Raw genomic sequence first — 19,006 nt, forward strand, 5'->3', positions numbered from 1 at the left:
TATGTGTCTAGTCTACTTGGACGACTTAGTGATATACGGAAGCACCTTCGAAGAACACTATGAACGGCTGGAAGCTGTCCTAACGGCTCTTGATCAAGCAGGATTGTCACTGAATCCCGAAAAATGTACGTATGCAGTTAAAGAAATAGCCTGTTTAGGACATCAAGTGACGTCAGAAGGTATTCGTCCAGATCCAAGTAAACTGGCTGCTATTTTAGAATTCCCATCTCCGGCCACCTACCCACCTCATCTACGTTTGACTACGCTCCGCAGTTTCCTCGGTATCGTTTCATATTACCGTCGATTCGTAGAACACTTCGCATCGATCGCCACACCACTTTATCGGCGTCTCAAGAAGAAGGCTCAATGGACCTGGGGAAACGAAGAGGAAACGGCCTTTCAGCAGTTGAAGTCTGTTCTAGTATCGGCCCCATTACTAGCCCATCACGAGGCGGAAGGAGAGTTGGAATTACACACCGATGCCAGTGGTTACGGTCTCGGAGCCGTTCTAATGCAAAAGGTGACGACTGAGTTCCACCCGATTGCATACCTCAGCCGACGTTTATCTCCTGCTGAAGCAAACTACCATTCGAACGAGCTAGAGTGCCTAGCTTTGGTTTGGGCCCTGACAAAACTTCGCCCCTATCTATACGGCAGAACATTTAGGGTAAAAACTGACAACAATGTCGTACGCTGGCTATGCCAAAAGAAAGAAATCAAAGGGAAGTTTGCTCGTTGGATTATTGATATGCAAGAATTCGATTTCTCTATCGAGCATCTGAAAGGGATCGATAACCGAGTCGCCGACGCCCTGTCGCGTCATCCTATATCGGAGCCGAACCTCAAAACAGAGCAACCAAGCATTTGCAGTCTACGTATGGACGGTTACTCATCACAAGAAGTAGCATTTTGGCAGCAGGGTGATCCCTCGATCAAGGAGAAGGTCATTCGCCTACAAGGACTACTGCCAACCGACCCAAAAATTCCAACTGACCATTCATTTTGCCTTTGCAATGGAGTATTGTATCGAAAAAACACAAAAGAAAACGGTAAAAAGCATCAGCTTGTCGCCCCATCAATTCTTCGCAGAGAAATCATTCAATCATGTCACGCCTCAGCCACAAGTGGACACCTGGGAGTTCACAAAACGTTAGCCAGGATCACGGAAAGATTTTGGTGGCCGAACATGTCAGTCGACGTTCGAACATATGTGTCATCATGTTACTTTTGCCAAAGGCACAAACGTCCACCAGGAGGAATTATAGGTGAACTACAACCAATTCCTATACCAAAGAAACCATTCTCATTAATGGGAATTGATCACGTTGGCCCTTTCAAGTTAACCACCAGAGGAAACAGATACATCCTAGTGGCCGTCGACTACTTCAGTAAATGGGTTATAGCTAAACCAGTACCTGACACGTCGGCCATCTTTATTCGTGATTTCATCCACCAGGAAGTAATCTGTCACCATGGATATCCAGACAGGATCATAAGTGACCGCGGGTCCGCCTTAGCCTCTGCTTCTTTGGAAGAAGAATTCGCCCACTGGAATATTCGCCACTCTTTCGCCTCAGCCCAGTATCCTCAATCGAACGGCCAAGTCGAAAAAATGAACGGTACCCTCGTTATGGCCTTAAAAGCATTCGTCAACACCAGACACACCGATTGGGACGAAAAGATAGTAGATGCTGTGATAGCCATCAATACCGCCAAACAAGAGGCCACGGAGGCTACACCATTCGAAGTTGTCTACGGCCGTTCAGCGGAATTATCTCATGAACGACTATTTCCCTGGCCTGAATCAAAGATGAAACGCCATCAAGACTTCCTGAAGAGAGTTGCCGATTTTCGTACAGAAATCCACACAAGATTACAAGAAAAACAGGCGAAACTGAAAAACAGAACGGACAAAAACAGACGGAAGCAGCAATTATTTCAACCTGGAGACTTAGTTCTGGTAGCGAGGACCATTCGCAAAACTAGACTCACGAAGAAACTCCTACCACGATACATCGGCCCATATCAAGTTGTTAAGAAAGTCAGCCCCCTGACTTACCTAGTAGAGGAAATCCCAGCCTCAAGAAAGAAACGAGTTTGGCGGCGATTTCCAGCTCACGTAAGCCAGTTGAAACCTTTCTGTACTCCACAAGACCGTATTTATGACCATCCTAAGAAGAAACGCGAGAAAGAGACGGCCGTCATCACCCGAAGTGGAAGACGATCAATGCGACCTGCTAGATTTGTTCCGGGAACCAGTTAAAACTTTATGTCCTTTGTGTTCAATGTATCTGATTTCGGTTTGTGGTTACAAACTCGAGTCAGGAAAGGCCGAGTGTTGAGAATTAAGGAACGCACAGCCAACGTTTGGTGCGTAGCCTAATTCTACAACGTCCGATTTACCTCTTAAAAATGGGGAGATCAGGAGGGTCAGAGTTAGTGTAGTTTCAGTAGTCAAGCAGTCTAGTAATGAGACTGGGTTTTCATCATTGTGTTCATCGTGTCGTCTAATAAAGCTAAGTTTTTGGTAATTATCCTGTTGCGTTTGATTCTTTGTTCCCGTTCCGCAACAATATAAATCTTACTTCACAAAAGCATCTGAATTCTGGTCTTCAATGAAGGCGTGGGTTCAAATCCCACTCCTGACAGTTTCTTCTCTTGGAAAATGTGCTTCCGGAGTAGATTTTTCATACGAGTGTCTTACTGTAATAATAAGCGATGGTGGTATAGTGGTTAGCATGGTTGCCTTCCAAGCAATCGACCCGAGTTCGATTCTCGGTCATCGCAACAAATTATTTACCTAATTTGGAAAATCATGAATATTTAGGAGCGAAGTCCGCCACCTGTTGTCTAAAATTACATACGTTATGAGCAAGAATGAATTAAGTATGGAAAAAACTACGAGGAAAATGTCTGATTCCTCGGTAGGCCAGGTCAGAAACATGAAGTATTAATGGAGATAAATATGATATATGCAATTAATCTGTTCCCAATACATGACAAATTCTTTATGTTTATTCCCATACCGGAAATTGTACCCGGGCCTCCTGGGTGAGAGCCAGGTATCCTAACCACTAGACAATATGGGATTAGCCTCAATAAATTTTACGATAAACACTTAGTTTCTTTATCTTTATCTTATTTTTCCCTTCCGGAAACCCCTCCATAAAAACTAACCACTAGACAATATGGGATTGGCGTCAATAATTTTTACGATAAACGCTTAGTTGAAACTAACCCTTTACTTTTTAAACAACCCATGCTTTGCTTTACAAAGCCATGCCCGGACATTTAAGAGACCAGATGTTGTTGAATTTCTATTGTCTGGTTCCCGGTGTGACGGTAGAAGCCGCCGCCACCGCCGCCGCAGCCATATTCTTCTTCTTCTTCTTCTACTACTTCTTCTTCTTCTGATAGCTGAAGCAAAAGCTTTGCTGTCGGAAAACGTTATTAATTAAATGTAAAGTGCTTTATTGAGTTTGTTGATGAACAGCGTAATTTTTCATTATGGTACAACTGATAAAAATAATTCAGGATGGCCGAGCGGTCTAAGGCGCCAGACTTAAGGATATAAATCTTACTTCACAAAAGCATCTGAATTCTGGTCTTCAATGAAGGCGTGGGTTCAAATCCACAGTTTGTTCTCTTGGAAAATGTGCTTCCGGAGTAGATTTTTCATACGAGTGTCTTACTGTAATAATAAGCGATGGTGGTATAGTGGTTAGCATGGTTGCCTTCCAAGCAATCGACCCGAGTTCGATTCTCGGTCATCGCAACAAATTATTTACCTAATTTGGAAAATCATGAATATTGTCACGTGGAGATCACGTGACATACGCGTGAGACACACCACACACTCACCTCCTTCTTGGAAACAAGCAAGGGCGAATGTACGAGTACATTCGACCTTGTTTTGTCTGAATGTTGCGGTAGCATCACAGGACGCTTGCACCTTGTCTAACGCTTCGGGGAAACAAGCAAGGGCGAATGTACTCGAACGTTCGGCCTTGCTTTGTAGTAAATGGTTAAGGGTATCTTCTTCTTTTGTAGAAACAAGCAAGGGCGGATGTACTCGTACAACCGACCTTGCTCAGTAATAAGTCATACGGGTTATTTCGATTGTTCGTAGAGACAGCAAGGGCGAAAGCACTCGATGATTCAACCTTGCTGTTCACCTACCATAAATAGGCGGTGTAGTGTCTCTTGAATGGAATGTTCTTACTTGACGTCTTACCGTGTGGACGTCCTAATACACTCGTGTTACACATCACCCCCAAGTGTAACAAATGGTGGAGATGCAGCATTACTAAGGAGACAAGGCAAGGAAGTTTATCTTATAGTATTATTCATTGTCAGAGGCGAAAATCGTTTAGGGGCTCTACCACAAGCGGTTTAACCAACGGGTTGTGCCAAATCTTAAATTGTTGGATACGGAGCCACGTTTTCGGCTGACAGTGGGGAAGACTATTTGGTTTCTATTAGCTTTCTCTCAAGGAAATCGTTTATTGCTGTGACAAGATTTTGAGGTATTGTAATGCAGAAAGACATTAATCATTTTTTTTTGCCGGAGGTAAATGAGAAAGTCATCGAATCGACGTTGGCCTAGTTGTCCAAGGGATCCGAGCAGACGTTTACACCCTTTGCCTCCATCTACGAGCCCGGTACCGGAACAGCATCTGGAAGGAAAAACTGTTGAGCCGGACAGCACAGAGGACGTAGTGGGAAGTGGGCAGCGGATAATCCAGGCTGAAAAAAGGTTGGAGAGTACTGCGAAAGATCTTGAAGAATCTTACGTAGACAAGAGTATTGAGGCAGTTAAAGAAGGTAGCGAAAAAAGTGAAGACGACGAGTTGGAGAGTACTGCGAAAGATCTTGAAGAATCTAACGTAGACAAGAGTATTGACGACGCACACGAAAGTAGCGAAGAAAGCGAAGAAGAGGAAAACGGGGATAGCACTGACGAGGAGCAGTTATTTGCAGATACCGATAGTGATTCAGGTACTGGCATTATGCCTCCTCAGATAAAGTTTTTGAGTCCCAAGGTCTTTAAGGCAACGCCGGAAGATGACGCCTTCGACTGGCTTGAGCGTTACGAGTCAACGGGAGCGTACAATCAATGGGGCGATACGGAGCTAAGGGCGAATTTCAGCATGTATCTGGATGGAGCGGCAAGAAAATGGTACCTGTGCTCCACACTTCCGACGGAGTGGCGTGATTTACCCATATGACCGGGGGTTGGCCTCAACGCAGCTGATCTTCCGGCAGTAACTGGAGTCAGAACACTGTTTTTGAAAGAATTTCAGCAACAAAACTACAAGCTGTTCCAGGAAACACGCTTGCGGAACCGGGTTCAAGGTATCGAAGAAGCGACAACTAACTACTATTACGATGTTATTGATCTTTGTAGGGTGGTGGATCCAACAATGGCGGAAGCCACCAAAGTCGACTATCTTTTTGGGGGATTACGGCCCTCGTTGGTCGAAAAATTGTACCCGTTACAACCCAAAACAGGCGAAGAATTTTTAGAGGCGGCGAAACGGTTTACTGATGCCAAGCTCTTGGCCAATAGACGAAACTGGCCAGACGCGGTGCTCGGGGTGGCAGCAACCAGAGTGGCGGATGTTCCAATTGATTTCATTCGGACCCTTCCAAAACCAGCTCCAACTGTGGCTGATACGGAATTATGGAAAGTAATTAAAGAACTGCAAGGTGCGGTAGAAAGTTTGAAGATTCAAGCAACTCCACCTCCGAAGAGACCAGGAAACGAGAAGACAGTTACGTGGGGAGAGTCGGAGAGAATCTACAGAAACAATAACGGAGTACTCAAATGTTACTGTTGTAACGGAACGGGGCACATGGCCCGGAATTGTTGGGAAAATCCGCAATCTGCTCGTTTCCGACAACGATCCTACTCAGGTCCTCCTGGCCCACAGAGAGGGCCGTTGGGTCCTCCCGCGCCAATCAACATCGTGTCCCAGCTAGCCGAGACGACTGCAGATTCATCAACACAGGAGGAGATAAAGGAGCAACCTATCCTTAGACTAGATTTCAGCAAGCTGATCAGAGAAGAAGTCACTTGTGGAACACGGCAAGTAATGGCAGTCGTCGACACAGGGGCAGCACTGACAGTTATATCACCGGAGCTGCTACGTGCATCCCAGTTTGTGCTGCGTCCATGGGACGGACCGCGGGTGGTGATGGCTAATGGAGAACAAGCAACGTTGATGGGAGCAGCCACCATTTCGGTCAACCACAAAATGGGAACAGCAACTGGCGAAGCGGTGGTATTTGGGATGGACGGAATTGATTTGATTTTGGGCAATGATTTCCTGAAACAGTATGGCAAAGTACAAATTGATTATCGAGAGCCGAAGGCCTCAATTACTTTTGGAGATCAGCCTCTTGCAGCCATTACATCGCAGCGGACAGATCACCAAACACGGTCGGTTAAATTGATTACCAACGCTGATGTAACAATCCCTTCTTTCTCAGTGGCAAATGTGATGACAGTAGCGCCAGCTTTACAGGCGGAGAACTTTTGTTTCGAACCATCAGGAAAACTTCTACAAACCAAGGGAGTGTCGGTGGGACACGCGTTACTGGCAGCCAAAGTGGATTTCACCCCGTTGGCCAATTTAACGTCGACTAGCGTGTGGATTCCAAAAGGGACGACATTGGGAGTCATCAGTGGCTACGACGGAGAAGTGCTGAGCTGTGGCCTAACGACAAAAGAAGAGAACTCCCCAATGACCAGAGCACCAACAAAGGAAGAAGTGAATCAGCGGAGGAGACTCATAGACGACCTCAAAAAACAAGTAAATCATGGCATTCCGAAAGACAAACGTGAAAAAATGTTCCAATTGCTAGAAGAAAATTTGGAATGTTTTGCGGCAAACGCTTCGGAAGTAGGCCGCTGCAACATATCCGAACATAACATTGAAACGGGAGATTCCCCGCCAATCCATCAGGCCCCGTATGCCAGCGCGTGGAAGGCTAGAACCATCGTGAACGAACAAGTAAAAAGTTTGGAAGAGGCGGGAATTATCGAAATTTCGGACAGCTCGTGGTCCGCACCGGTGGTGCTAATCAGAAAGAAGGATGGAACATGGAGATTCTGTGTCGATTACAGAAAGCTGAATTCAGTCACGGTACGGGATGTTTATCCTCTACCAAGAATTGCGGATGTGCTGAGTCGATTGGAAGGAGCAGAATTTTTTTCCATCCTCGACTTACAAGCCGGATATCATCAGATTCCGGTGAGAGACGAGGACCGTCACAAGACTGCCTTCATTACGGCTGATGGGTTGTACCAGTTCAAGGTACTCCCATTTGGCCTATCGAACGGTCCCAGTTCATTCCAGCGGTCCATGGATATTATACTGGCCGGACTTCGATGGACAGCGTGCCTCGTCTACTTGGATGATGTTATAGTGTACTCGTCAACAATCGACCTCCATGTCGAACGACTAAGGTTGGTATTGGAGAGTTTAAAGAAAGCGGGCCTTAAGTTGAAGGTGTCCAAATGTCATTTTGCGGAAACCAGTTTGAAAGTATTAGGTCATGTAGTGGATGCGGATGGTATTCGTCCAGACCCGGACAAATTAGCAGCGGTAAAGGAGTTCCCACCGTGCAACGAAGGAAAGACGGTGGCTCTTAAAGTGAAGAAAGTACAGAGCTATCTTGGCCTGTGCTCTTATTATCGTCCACACATCAAAGATTTTTCTATAATTGCACGCCCGTTAATTTTGTTAACCAAAAAGGATGCAGTGTTTGATTGGGGTCCTGACCAGGAGTCCAGCTTCAACACACTGAAGCAAGCACTGCTTGCAGCCCCAGTCCTGGCTCATCCGAATTATGACCTACCAATGGAAATCATTCCCGATGCCTGTGGCTACGGCATTGGTGCGGTATTGGCACAACGAGTGGAAGGGCAAGAACATCCGTTGGCCTATGCCAGCCGCCTGTTAAGCAGCTCCGAAATAAACTACAGCATCACCGAGAAAGAATGCCTGGCCTTGGTTTGGGCCTTAAAAAAATTTAAAGGTTATGTATGGGGATGCAAGATCGTGGTAGTTACAGACCACCAGGCGCTGTGTTGGTTGTTAACCAAACGAGATCTCGCTGGACGGCTAGCCCGTTGGAGCTTGTCGATACAGGAGTATGACATCGAAATCCGGTATAGAAGCGGAAAACTCCATGACAACGCAGATTGCCTCTCGCGATGCCCTTTACCCGTGAGCGAAGACCAAGAAGAAGATCGCTGTGTGGCCATTGGACTTGTGGGGAGTGGCAGATCGGTGGATTTTGGACCGGAGGAAGAATTCGTTGCGGAGCAGCGTCGGGTCCCGCGGTGGCGTCGTCTGATGGACCAGTTGGAAGCAGGTCGTGCAACGTTAAAAAACTTCTGTCTAATCAATGGGCGACTATGCTTACAGACCATTAAAAACGGTAAACAGTATCGTCGTCTGTGCGTCCCACGTTCCTTTCGGGAACGCGTCGTAAAGGCATACCATGACGACTTGATATCAGGGCATATGGGAGTTCGACGCACCCTAACGAAAATTGCTAATCGATTCTTTTGGGAGCGTTTGGCGATTGATGTTACGAATTATGTGCAATCATGTCCTAATTGTCAGGGTCGAAAAGGAGTGAACAAACGACCAGCCGGTTTCCTGCAGTGTATTCAGGTGGCACGTCCATTTCAAAAGGTGGGAATCGACCTCTTAGGTCCGTTTCCTATGTCCAACACCGGAAATAAGATGATCATCGTTGCTGTTGACTACTTAACGAAGTGGGTGGAACTACGGGCCATGCCCAACGGAAAGGCGGATATGGTGGCAACATTTTTCGTTGAACAAATTGTGCTGCGTCATGGAGCACCGGAATCCATCATTTCGGATCAAGGGAAATGTTTTATAGCTGAGCTTACCCAAGAAGTCATGAAGAATCTTGGAACCAACCACAAGACAACGTCAAGTTACCATCCACAGGCAAACGGATTGGTTGAGCGAATGAATCACACCTTGGCGGCTATGCTCTCAATGTATGTCAGCGCGGACCATAGAGACTGGGACGAGGCATTACCTTACGTGTGTTTTGCTTACAACACGGCGCGGCAGGAATCTACGGGATATTCACCATTTTTTTTGCTTTACGGGCGTGAACCAATGTTACCTATTGATTTGGAATTAGGTGCGGATGCCAACCCTCGGCTGGTTACGTCGGGAACGGCTCCGGATTATGCAACCCAGGTTGTGACCGAATTGGCGAAGGCTCGAGCATTGGTGCACACGCGATTGGGAGTCGCCCAGGACAACCAGCGACGAGAGTATGACAGTCGCCACAGAGAGCTTCAATTTCAAGTAGGAGATCAAGTCCTGGTGTACAAACCCTTTCGAAAAGTAAAACGAGCAAAAAAATTGCTTCATCGCTGGCAAGGACCGTTCAAAGTGATCCGACAGACAATTCCCGTGAACTACGAAGTGAAGTTAAGTTCCGGATCAAGAAAATCGGAGATTGTGCACGTCGTAAAAATGAAACTTTTTCACGACTTGGTCGAACGAGGTCCAAATTTGAATACGGAATCCACAGAGGCGACACGTGAGACACCTCTACCAAACGCCCCTCAACCACCTGTGAGGATTCATCGGGAGACGGGTACGGATAATGGAAACCACGGTGAGAGGGCTGCAGTTTTATCCGACAACAGCGTCCATCCAGTACCGTCATCTGGGGGAGTTCGTCAGCCAGAGACAGCAAGCAGGCCGGCCCGCCTCCCCACAAGGATACAGCCGGCTCGTCGAGCTGGTCGACCGAATCGTTACCTCGCTTTGTTGCTGCCTTACACAATTTGTGTATTGACCTTTCTCGGGTCAGTCAATGTAGATGCGTTGCTTGTCCGAGACACCGTGATTTTCAATGAAAAACCGGGTGTCGCGTTCGGAGAATCATTCTGGACAGTCATAACAGACCTCGATATACGACCGGCAGATGCAGTGGTTCAGACATTGAAAGTGAGGCTGAAGGAGTACGCGGACATGGCCGTTAAGTGCCGTCAAACAGGAAATCAACAAGGTGCATCGGCGGCCAAAAAACTTGATGTCAAGTGTCATTGGTTTGAACGTGAATTAAATCAATCCGAACATCGACTAGCAACTTTTCGGGACGCCATTGGTTCTCCTTCCAAACAACGCCGAGCGGTGATCGATGGCGGCGGATCAGCGTTAAAGTGGCTGTTCGGAGTAGCCACCCAGGCTGATCTCGCTGGATTGAATAAGAAGATCACCGGCCTTACACACCGGGAAAATGAAATAGTCCATTTGATGGACCAGCAGGCAACTGTAGTGAACGAATCACTTTGGGAGATCCGGACAAATACCAAGCTGATCCAGGAGTTGGAAGGGCAAACGGCGGAACTAACAAAGAATTACAAAAATTTGCTTGGACGAATGGCAGAGCGTCAAGCTTACATGATCGAATATTTCGATTTTTTCATCAATCTAGACACAGCATTCGAGTCGATGGAAGCGAGCCTGCAGTGGCTTCGAGACTTGGCAGACGCTCTTGACGAAGGGTTGGCCCTCTTGGCAAACGGCCGATTAGCGCCTCAGATATTTCCACCTGCTCAAATGGCTTCGGTGTTGAAAGCAGTTAATCGACAACTACCCTTGGGTTGGGCAGTATCGAGTGAAGAATTATGGGTGACCTATCGTGAAGCTACGGTGACGGTGGCAGCGGTGGAGGGACGTTTTCGTCTCTTTATCAAAATTCCGATCTACGATCACGCACAGCAGTATACCCTGTTTGAAATTTTCAGTTTACCACGAGCAACAGACAATGGCACCCATGGAGTGGCGATCGGGGACCTACCGAATTTTCTGGCCGTTTCCACAGATTTGGAGACCTTTATTGAACTTTCGACTGCCGACGTTCGGGGTTGCAAACAATTGGAACGATTAATTTGTAATTTTCATACAGGTTTAGGAAAACGGGGAGCACGGAAATCCTGTGCGATTTCGTTATTCACCAATGACGCCAACCGTAAGCTAACGCAATGCAGACAACAATTTAAAGAATGGAAAGGATCCGAAGTAGCTTATCTTGGAGAGAATCGCTGGGTGTTCTCAGCCGTTACAGCTCATGAGGTGGTGTTCTCATGTCCGATCGGTAGCAGCCAAGGGCCCCCGCAATCACTGTTGCTGCCTCCGTTTTGGGATTTTGATGTCCCTCCTGGATGTACGGCTCGAACGGAAGACTGGGTCTTCCCCGCCAGTTTAGACGGACGATTGGAGGCCTCGTTAGATCCTCTGGTGGCACCCACGCTGGCCGCAGTGGGGTTTAATGCAACAACGTTCAAATCAGTCGCCATCATTGAGCTCCCGAAGGCGAATGCCACATCAATTAATTTCATCAGCGACCTACTGCGCCGAAACGACGGTGCTCGTGCGTCGTCTGAAATGACAGGATTCCAGATTCAAGAGTTAATGAAGAAGACGACCGAAGAATTTCAGCTGTCGGAGCCAAGATATCCGTTTGAACTTCTGATCATGTTACTATTACTAGTGGTGGCAACAACTTATCTCAGTTACCAAACTGTTTGGCTGAGAGGCCGTATGAGGGCCCACGAACAATTAGATGTTCAAGACGATCACTTCCTACCGCACCTCGAACAGGTGGCGGAGGTTTGACACGACATTTCCTTTGTTTTTTTTAAATGCTTCTTTTGGGGTGTTTGTTTGGAATTTTTTGTTTTCGGGATTTTTTGTTTGTTCTTTATTTTGGTGTGTTGGGTTTTCTGATTTAGGGTTTTAATACTTTTTGGGGGTTACCGTTCTGGGGGTTTTATGTTTATCAAGCAGTCGGGGGCGACCGCCTTCACGAGGGGGGATCTGTCACGTGGAGATCACGTGACATACGCGTGAGACACACCACACACTCACCTCCTTCTTGGAAACAAGCAAGGGCGAATGTACGAGTACATTCGACCTTGTTTTGTCTGAATGTTGCGGTAGCATCACAGGACGCTTGCACCTTGTCTAACGCTTCGGGGAAACAAGCAAGGGCGAATGTACTCGAACGTTCGGCCTTGCTTTGTAGTAAATGGTTAAGGGTATCTTCTTCTTTTGTAGAAACAAGCAAGGGCGGATGTACTCGTACAACCGACCTTGCTCAGTAATAAGTCATACGGGTTATTTCGATTGTTCGTAGAGACAGCAAGGGCGAAAGCACTCGATGATTCAACCTTGCTGTTCACCTACCATAAATAGGCGGTGTAGTGTCTCTTGAATGGAATGTTCTTACTTGACGTCTTACCGTGTGGACGTCCTAATACACTCGTGTTACACATCACCCCCAAGTGTAACAATATTTAGGAGCGAAGTCCGCCACCTGTTGTCTAAAATTACATACGTTAGGAGCAAGAATGAATTAAGTATGGAAAAAACTACGAGGAAAATGTCTGATTCCTCGGTAGGCCAGGTCAGAAACATGAAGTATTAATGGAGATAAATATGATATATGCAATTAATCTGTTCCCAATACATGAAAAATTCTTTATGTTTATTCCCATACCGGAAATTGTACCCGGGCCTCCTGGGTGAGAGCCAGGTATCCTAACCACTAGACAATATGGGATTAGCCTCAATAAATTTTACGATAAACACTTAGTTTCTTTATCTTTATCTTATTTATCCCTTCCGGAAACCCCTCCATAAAAACTAACCACTAGACAATATGGGATTGGCGTCAATAATTTTTACGATAAACGCTTAGTTGAAACTAACCCTTTACTTTTTAAACAACCCATGCTTTGCTTTACAAAGCCATGCCCGGACATTTAAGAGACCAGATGTTGTTGAATTTCTATTGTCTGGTTCCCGGTGTGACGGTAGAAGCCGCCGCCACCCCCGCCGCAGCCATATTCTTCTTCTTCTTCTTCTACTACTTCTTCTTCTTCTGATAGCTGAAGCAAAAGCTTTGCTGTCGGAAAACGTTATTAATTAAATGTAAAGTGCTTTATTGAGTTTGTTGATGAACAGCGTAATTTTTCATTATGGTACAACTGATATAAATAAGTCAGGATGGCCGAGCGGTCTAAGGCGCCAGACTTAAGGATATAAATCTTACTTCACAAAAGCATCTGAATTCTGGTCTTCAATGAAGGCGTGGGTTCAAATCCCACTCCTGACAGTTTCTTCTCTTGGAAAATGTGCTTCCGGAGTAGATTTTTCATACGAGTGTCTTACTGTAATAATAAGAGATGGTGGTATAGTGGTTAGCATGGTGGCCTTCCAAGCAATCGACCCGAGTTCGATTCTCGGTCATCGCAACAAATTATTTACCTAATTTGGAAAATCATGAATATTTAGGAGCGAAGTCCGCCACCTGTTGTCTAAAATTACATACGTTATGAGCAAGAATGAATTAAGCATGGAAAAAACTACGAGGAAAATGTCTGATTCCTCGGTAGGCCAGGTCAGAAACATGAAGTATTAATGGAGATAAATATGATATATCAATTAATCTGTTCCCAATACATGACAAATTCTTTATGTTTATTCCCATACCGGAAATTGTACCCGGGCCTCCTGGGTGAGAGCCAGGTATCCTAACCACTAGACAATATGGGATTAGCCTCAATAAATTTTAACTCGCCTCAATAATTTTTGAAAAACGTCTGCTAGACTTCGTGTAGAGCAGATGTGTTTTTAAAGAGCTCCCGTTTTCATTGATGAAATGTTTTAGCTCCTTGTATTATTTTTACATTTTATCCATTTACATCCAAAAAACCCTTTTAAAAAAATTTTTTATTATGCTTTTTTTTTTATTGATGTTATGTTTTAGCTCGTTATATTGTTCTTCTCTTTTATCTAACTTCATCCGAGAAACTCTTCTGTTTTTACAAAAACAAATATTTTGCTTTTATTCAATACTATTTTTTCTGTAATTTTAATATTCCATTCTACTTGTTTATTTATATTCATTTTTCATCTCATTTTCCGTTCTTTTAATTATTTTTTTTTCCCCATTTCCCTTATTATTTATTTATTTATTTTTTAATCCTCTAAAATCCTATAAAAAAAAATATTTTTCTTCATATTTTTAATTGGTCTTTAAATTTTTCTCCCTATATTTTTCCGAATTTTATTTCATTTTTTGTTTTTACTTCCTAAAAATTTCTGTTTTACACTCTTATATGTAAGTGGGCCCAGGGTAGCAATGGCAGAGTAAGGAGCATCTAGTAGAAATTCTACTAGAGTAAGACTCCATGGGACAATCATTAAAATCCCAGTTCCTCTGCCAAACATTTTAAAATGTGGGGAGAAATCCTGTCAAGGTGAGCGAGGTAGCGGTCCCTGGTCTGGGGATCGCAAGAGACAATTGGCGGAGACACACATAAAAGAAAGACATTCTAGGAGAGGGGTTCAGTACACCACCCAGTATGTCTGCCTTGGCTGTAAAAAGGAATTTAATTCGTTTATTTCAGCTGGCAGACATGCAAGACCTTGTACTGAGTCCCTTTCCTCCAGTATTCTCCGCCAATCCCTCGAACTAACCATTGCATCTGCAATGGATGGTTCGCAGGGGTCTCCTAATCCCGCTCACTCTTCTCTCCCCACGTTTTCCCCTTCCAGAATTGAAGGGGACAAAATCATTTTAAAATACCCTGGGAAACCCACGAAGTGTCCTAGGTGTGAGTGGACTACCTTGGCAACTAACACCAGAGCCATGGGTAGTATCCACAGACACCTAGAGACAGCCCACACACTCCGACTAGTTAAATATTGGGAATGCGGAGTGTGTGGATTTGCTGGAGATGGCCCTACACTAAAAGGGCATTACCAGAGATTGCACTCAGCACCACAGCAATCACCCTCCATCCGGTCGCCACGGTTTTTCAACGCGGATACCTCTGTTCGGGATTCTTCTGTGGTAGTGACCTTCCAAGAGGAGATCGCTGTCACAGAAGATGAGCGTCAAGAGTTATCCGTGATGGGAATGCCGGCGATCGAAGAGGAGGGGCCTGGTAATGCCCAATCTCCAGCAAATTTTACCCAAAGCCCCATTTTAATTCTTGAGAGGGAGTTCACTGCATCTTTTAATACACAAAATTTTAGTTGGCTCTAGGAACTCCCTCTACAAGAAATTTCTTATCCACCACCTGTAGTTCCGGAAGGGCCCCAACCCGATCCCCCTCAAGAGACCCAACCCTTTTTCCCCAGTCAGCAAAATGTTCGAGGATGCAGCCAAGACAGCTCAGAAGAGCAAAGCCAAAGAGGCGGCGATTTCGCTTGTCTCTGGGTACCTGCTTTTCTGAGCTGCGAGACTCTTCTTGATCTTGAAGGCGTCCTCGAACGTTGCACTGCTGACTGGCTCCCCAAAGCACAGATTTTAGAAGACCCTAGCCCTGAAAAACCCCGAGGAAACCCTAATGGAAGAAAAAGAAACCAAACCCGGCAGATGCAGAGAGCCCGGCGACAGATCAAGCTCAAGGCCTACGAAGCGAGGAAGATTCAACGGCTTTTCAATATCTACCCAAGAAGAGCCGTTCGAGAGGTGCTCGGAGATCGTTCACCCTCGTACGATGGCACTGTTGAAGCTGCGGAGGAATACCTCGAGAGGACTTACCACCGCTCGAGTCTACCTTCGCAGCAGTGCCAGAGTGCGAGGGTACTCTACGACACCTGCGACTGGTCCCATCCATCAAGGGACCAGATGGACTTCCTCAATCGTGCGCCTAGCCAAAAAGAGCTTGAGGCTAAACTTCACCGGGCTACAAATACATCACCAGGGGTCGATGGCCTAGAATATCGACATCTAAGAGCCCTCGACCCCGACTGCATCTTGCTGGAAACAGTTTGTAGAATAGTTTGGAAGATTGGAATTCCTAACTGTTGGAAAATATCGCGAACAGTCCCCATCTTTAAGAAAGGGGACACTAGCGATTATTCCAACTTTAGGCCAATTTCCCTTCTTCCGACCATCTACAAACTGTTCTCGGGAGTAATCAGCCAGAGACTCACAGAGGTCGCCTCAGATCTTGGCTGGTTATCTCCCGAGCAAAAGGGTTTCCTCCCGGGGGTCCATGGTATCCAGGAGCACACACAGCTCTTGCAGACCGTTGTCGAGGAGACAAGGACCAAACGTAGGCATGTGTCTATAGCATGGCTAGACATGTGCAATGCGTTTGGTTCTGTTCCTCACGCCGTTCTTGGAGAGCTGTTTGCTTCTCTTCCGATACCAGACGACCTCCGGCGCATCCTGGCGGACATTTACTCGGGGAATCGGATGGATTTTGCCGTTCAGAAAGAATCTGTTCGTATTTCCCCAACAGCAGGTGTTCGTCAGGGTGACGCTCTTAGCGCCCCTATTTTTAATCTGGCTTCCGAGCCCCTCGTCAGGGCCGGAAAGTCCAATATCAACCCCGGATTTTTATTATTTGGCTCACTCGTCAAGACCACGGCATATGCTGACGACATTGCCGTGGTTACAAATTCTCCTGACGAGCTCCAAAATATTTTAGACATGTTATCCCTCACCGCTGACACCTTAGGGCTGCAATTCAACGCCGGGAAGTGTGCTTGCTTGGTCATTGACAAAGGCAAGCCGTCTGAGGCTCTGTGCCGAATCGGTACTCCACCCATTCGGTGCTTGGGACCAGACGACCAAGAGACATATCTTGGTACACCGATCGGCGGGAAATTGCGGTTTCGTCCTCCCACTGACCTTATCCCTAACCTTGACAAGATTGCCGCCTCCCACCTCGCACCATGGCAAAAACTTGAGATTTTCCGTAGCCACCTTCTACCTTCCCTTTCCCATCACCTCGCTTCGGGTCGGGTCCTGAAAGACTTCCTCACCCAACTGGACACTGAGTGTAGGAAGTTCTTAGGCCTTATTTGCAACCTTCCCAATCACGCAACGGTCCCGTTTTTCTACGCGGACCGGCGGGTTGGGGGCCTAGGAACATGCCGCCTCACTGATGATGCCGATATCTGGACCATCGCCAGGGCTGCTCAGCTCCTCACTTGTAGAGACCCTACAGTGAGGAACATATGTCGAGAGCAGTTCCATGAAACCATCCGGCGAGGGTTCAGAAACGAGCATCCAGGAGTGTTGCCAGTTGGGGAATATCTTTCGGGATCCGTGGATGGGGGGCTCTACAGACTGAGGTACGCGGAGGCAGGGTCCAATCTATGGACTCTTGCCCGCCAAGCTGCCAAACGACTGGGAGTGCGGATTGATGTATCCGGTGACGAAAACCTAAGAATTGTCGCCGATGACGTCTCCGTAAGCCCAGTCAAGGCAGTCCGCGGACTTCGGAAAGTAGCTCGGCAGCGCTATACCAGGGACCTAATTTCCGACAAGAGCCACCAGGGAGTAGTTGCCACTGGCCTCTCCCTGGAAGACAAGTCGAAAGACATGGCTCGCCTGGTATCCTGCCGTACGCCCCTCTCCTTCCGCGACTGGAGATATCTTCACAGGGCCCGGCTCGACATCCTTCCTCTTCGGGGGCACTCGTGGTTTTGCTCACATGAGCAAGATACGAGTTGCCGCCGATGCGGAAAGCAAAACGAGACCGGGTTTCATGTGCTTAACCACTGTGAAGAAGGTCTCCATCTCGCCACCAAGAGGCACAACACCATCCAAGATCTCTTGGAATCGCTGCTAGTCAAGCAGGGACATGACGTCACGATCAACAATGCCATCCCCGGGCAAAGGTTAAGACCGGATGTTGAATTTCAACTATCCGGTTCCCGGGTGATGGTTGACGTCGTGGTCTGCTATGACCAACCAGGGAGTATGGAGAATGCCTACCAGCGGAAATATGATAAATATTCTTCACATGGGAGGATTCTCCCCCTGGTTGTCGGGTCTCTTGGTTCATGGTACCCCAGGAACGACGAAATCCGTTCGATTCTCGGAATCAACGGAAGATCCTGGGGTGCCTTCCGATTCAAGGCCCGATTGGCAGCGATCCAGGGATCAATGGATATGGTGTGTGCCCATTTCCATCATGGTGCACCAAACCCCGAAGCTGAGGATATCCCCCCATTTCCCGTAGAAACTCCCTACCCAGTAGATTAGTAGATTCTTTCCCTCATATTTTATTTATGTAATTTTAGTAATATTTTAAAATGCACCTACCTTATACATGTTTATTCCCCTTCCGGAAACCCCTCCATAAACTAACCACTAGACAATATGGGATTAGCCTCAATAAATTTTACGATAAACACTTAGTTTCTTTATCTTTATCTTATTTTTCCCTTCCGGAAACCCCTCCATAAAAACTAACCACTAGACAATATGGGATTGGCGTCAATAATTTTTACGATAAACGCTTAGTTGAAACTAACCCTTTACTTTTTAAACAACCCATGCTTTGCTTTACAAAGCCATGCCCGGACATTTAAGAGACCAGATGTTGTTGAATTTCTATTGTCTGGTTCCCGGTGTGACGGTAGAAGCCGCCGCCACCCCCGCCGCAGCCATATTCTTCTTCTTCTTCTTCTACTACTTCTTCTTCTTCTGATAGCTGAAGCAAAAGCTTTGCTGTCGGAAAACGTTATTAATTAAATGTAAAGTGCTTTATTGAGTTTGTTGATGAACAGCGTAATTTTTCATTATGGTACAACTGATATAAATAAGTCAGGATGGCCGAGCGGTCTAAGGCGCCAGACTTAAGGATATAAATCTTACTTCACAAAAGCATCTGAATTCTGGTCTTCAATGAAGGCTTGGGTTCAAATCCCACTCCTAACAGTTTCTTCTCTTGGAAAATGTGCTTCCGGAGTAGATTTTTCATACGAGTGTCTTACTGTAATAATAAGCAATGGTGGTATAGTGGTTAGCATGGTTGCCTTCCAAGCAATCGACCCGAGTTCGATTCTCGGTCATCGCAACAAATTATTTACCTAATTTGGAAAATCATGAATATTTAGGAGCGAAGTCCGCCACCTGTTGTCTAAAATTACATACGTTATGAGCAAGAATGAATTAAGCA

The 19,006-nt window shown here is 46.2% G+C and overlaps 7 non-coding genes across 7 annotated transcripts; 4 read left to right on the plus strand and 3 right to left on the minus strand.

The window, feature by feature from the left end:
- Nucleotides 1-2,715: 2,715 nt before the first annotated feature.
- Trnag-ucc lies at nucleotides 2,716-2,787 on the plus strand. The gene has a single exon. It is a non-coding gene; the product is annotated as a tRNA-Gly (tRNA).
- A 230-nt stretch (nucleotides 2,788-3,017) lies between these two features.
- Trnae-cuc lies at nucleotides 3,018-3,089 on the minus strand. Its single transcript has one exon. It is a non-coding gene; the product is annotated as a tRNA-Glu (tRNA).
- A 614-nt stretch (nucleotides 3,090-3,703) lies between these two features.
- On the plus strand, nucleotides 3,704-3,775 carry Trnag-ucc. Its single transcript has one exon. It is a non-coding gene; the product is annotated as a tRNA-Gly (tRNA).
- An 8,786-nt stretch (nucleotides 3,776-12,561) lies between these two features.
- Trnae-cuc lies at nucleotides 12,562-12,633 on the minus strand. The gene has a single exon. It is a non-coding gene; the product is annotated as a tRNA-Glu (tRNA).
- Nucleotides 12,634-13,073: 440 nt separating this feature from the next.
- On the plus strand, nucleotides 13,074-13,188 carry Trnal-uaa. The gene is made up of 2 exons: nucleotides 13,074-13,111; nucleotides 13,144-13,188. It is a non-coding gene; the product is annotated as a tRNA-Leu (tRNA).
- A 368-nt stretch (nucleotides 13,189-13,556) lies between these two features.
- Nucleotides 13,557-13,628, minus strand: Trnae-cuc. The gene has a single exon. It is a non-coding gene; the product is annotated as a tRNA-Glu (tRNA).
- Nucleotides 13,629-18,832: 5,204 nt separating this feature from the next.
- Nucleotides 18,833-18,904, plus strand: Trnag-ucc. The gene has a single exon. It is a non-coding gene; the product is annotated as a tRNA-Gly (tRNA).
- The last annotated feature ends 102 nt before the right edge of the window (nucleotides 18,905-19,006 follow it).

This window comes from Daphnia magna, linkage group LG5, assembly GCF_020631705.1.
Source record: "Daphnia magna isolate NIES linkage group LG5, ASM2063170v1.1, whole genome shotgun sequence".
Taxonomy (NCBI): Eukaryota; Metazoa; Arthropoda; class Branchiopoda; order Diplostraca; family Daphniidae; genus Daphnia; species Daphnia magna.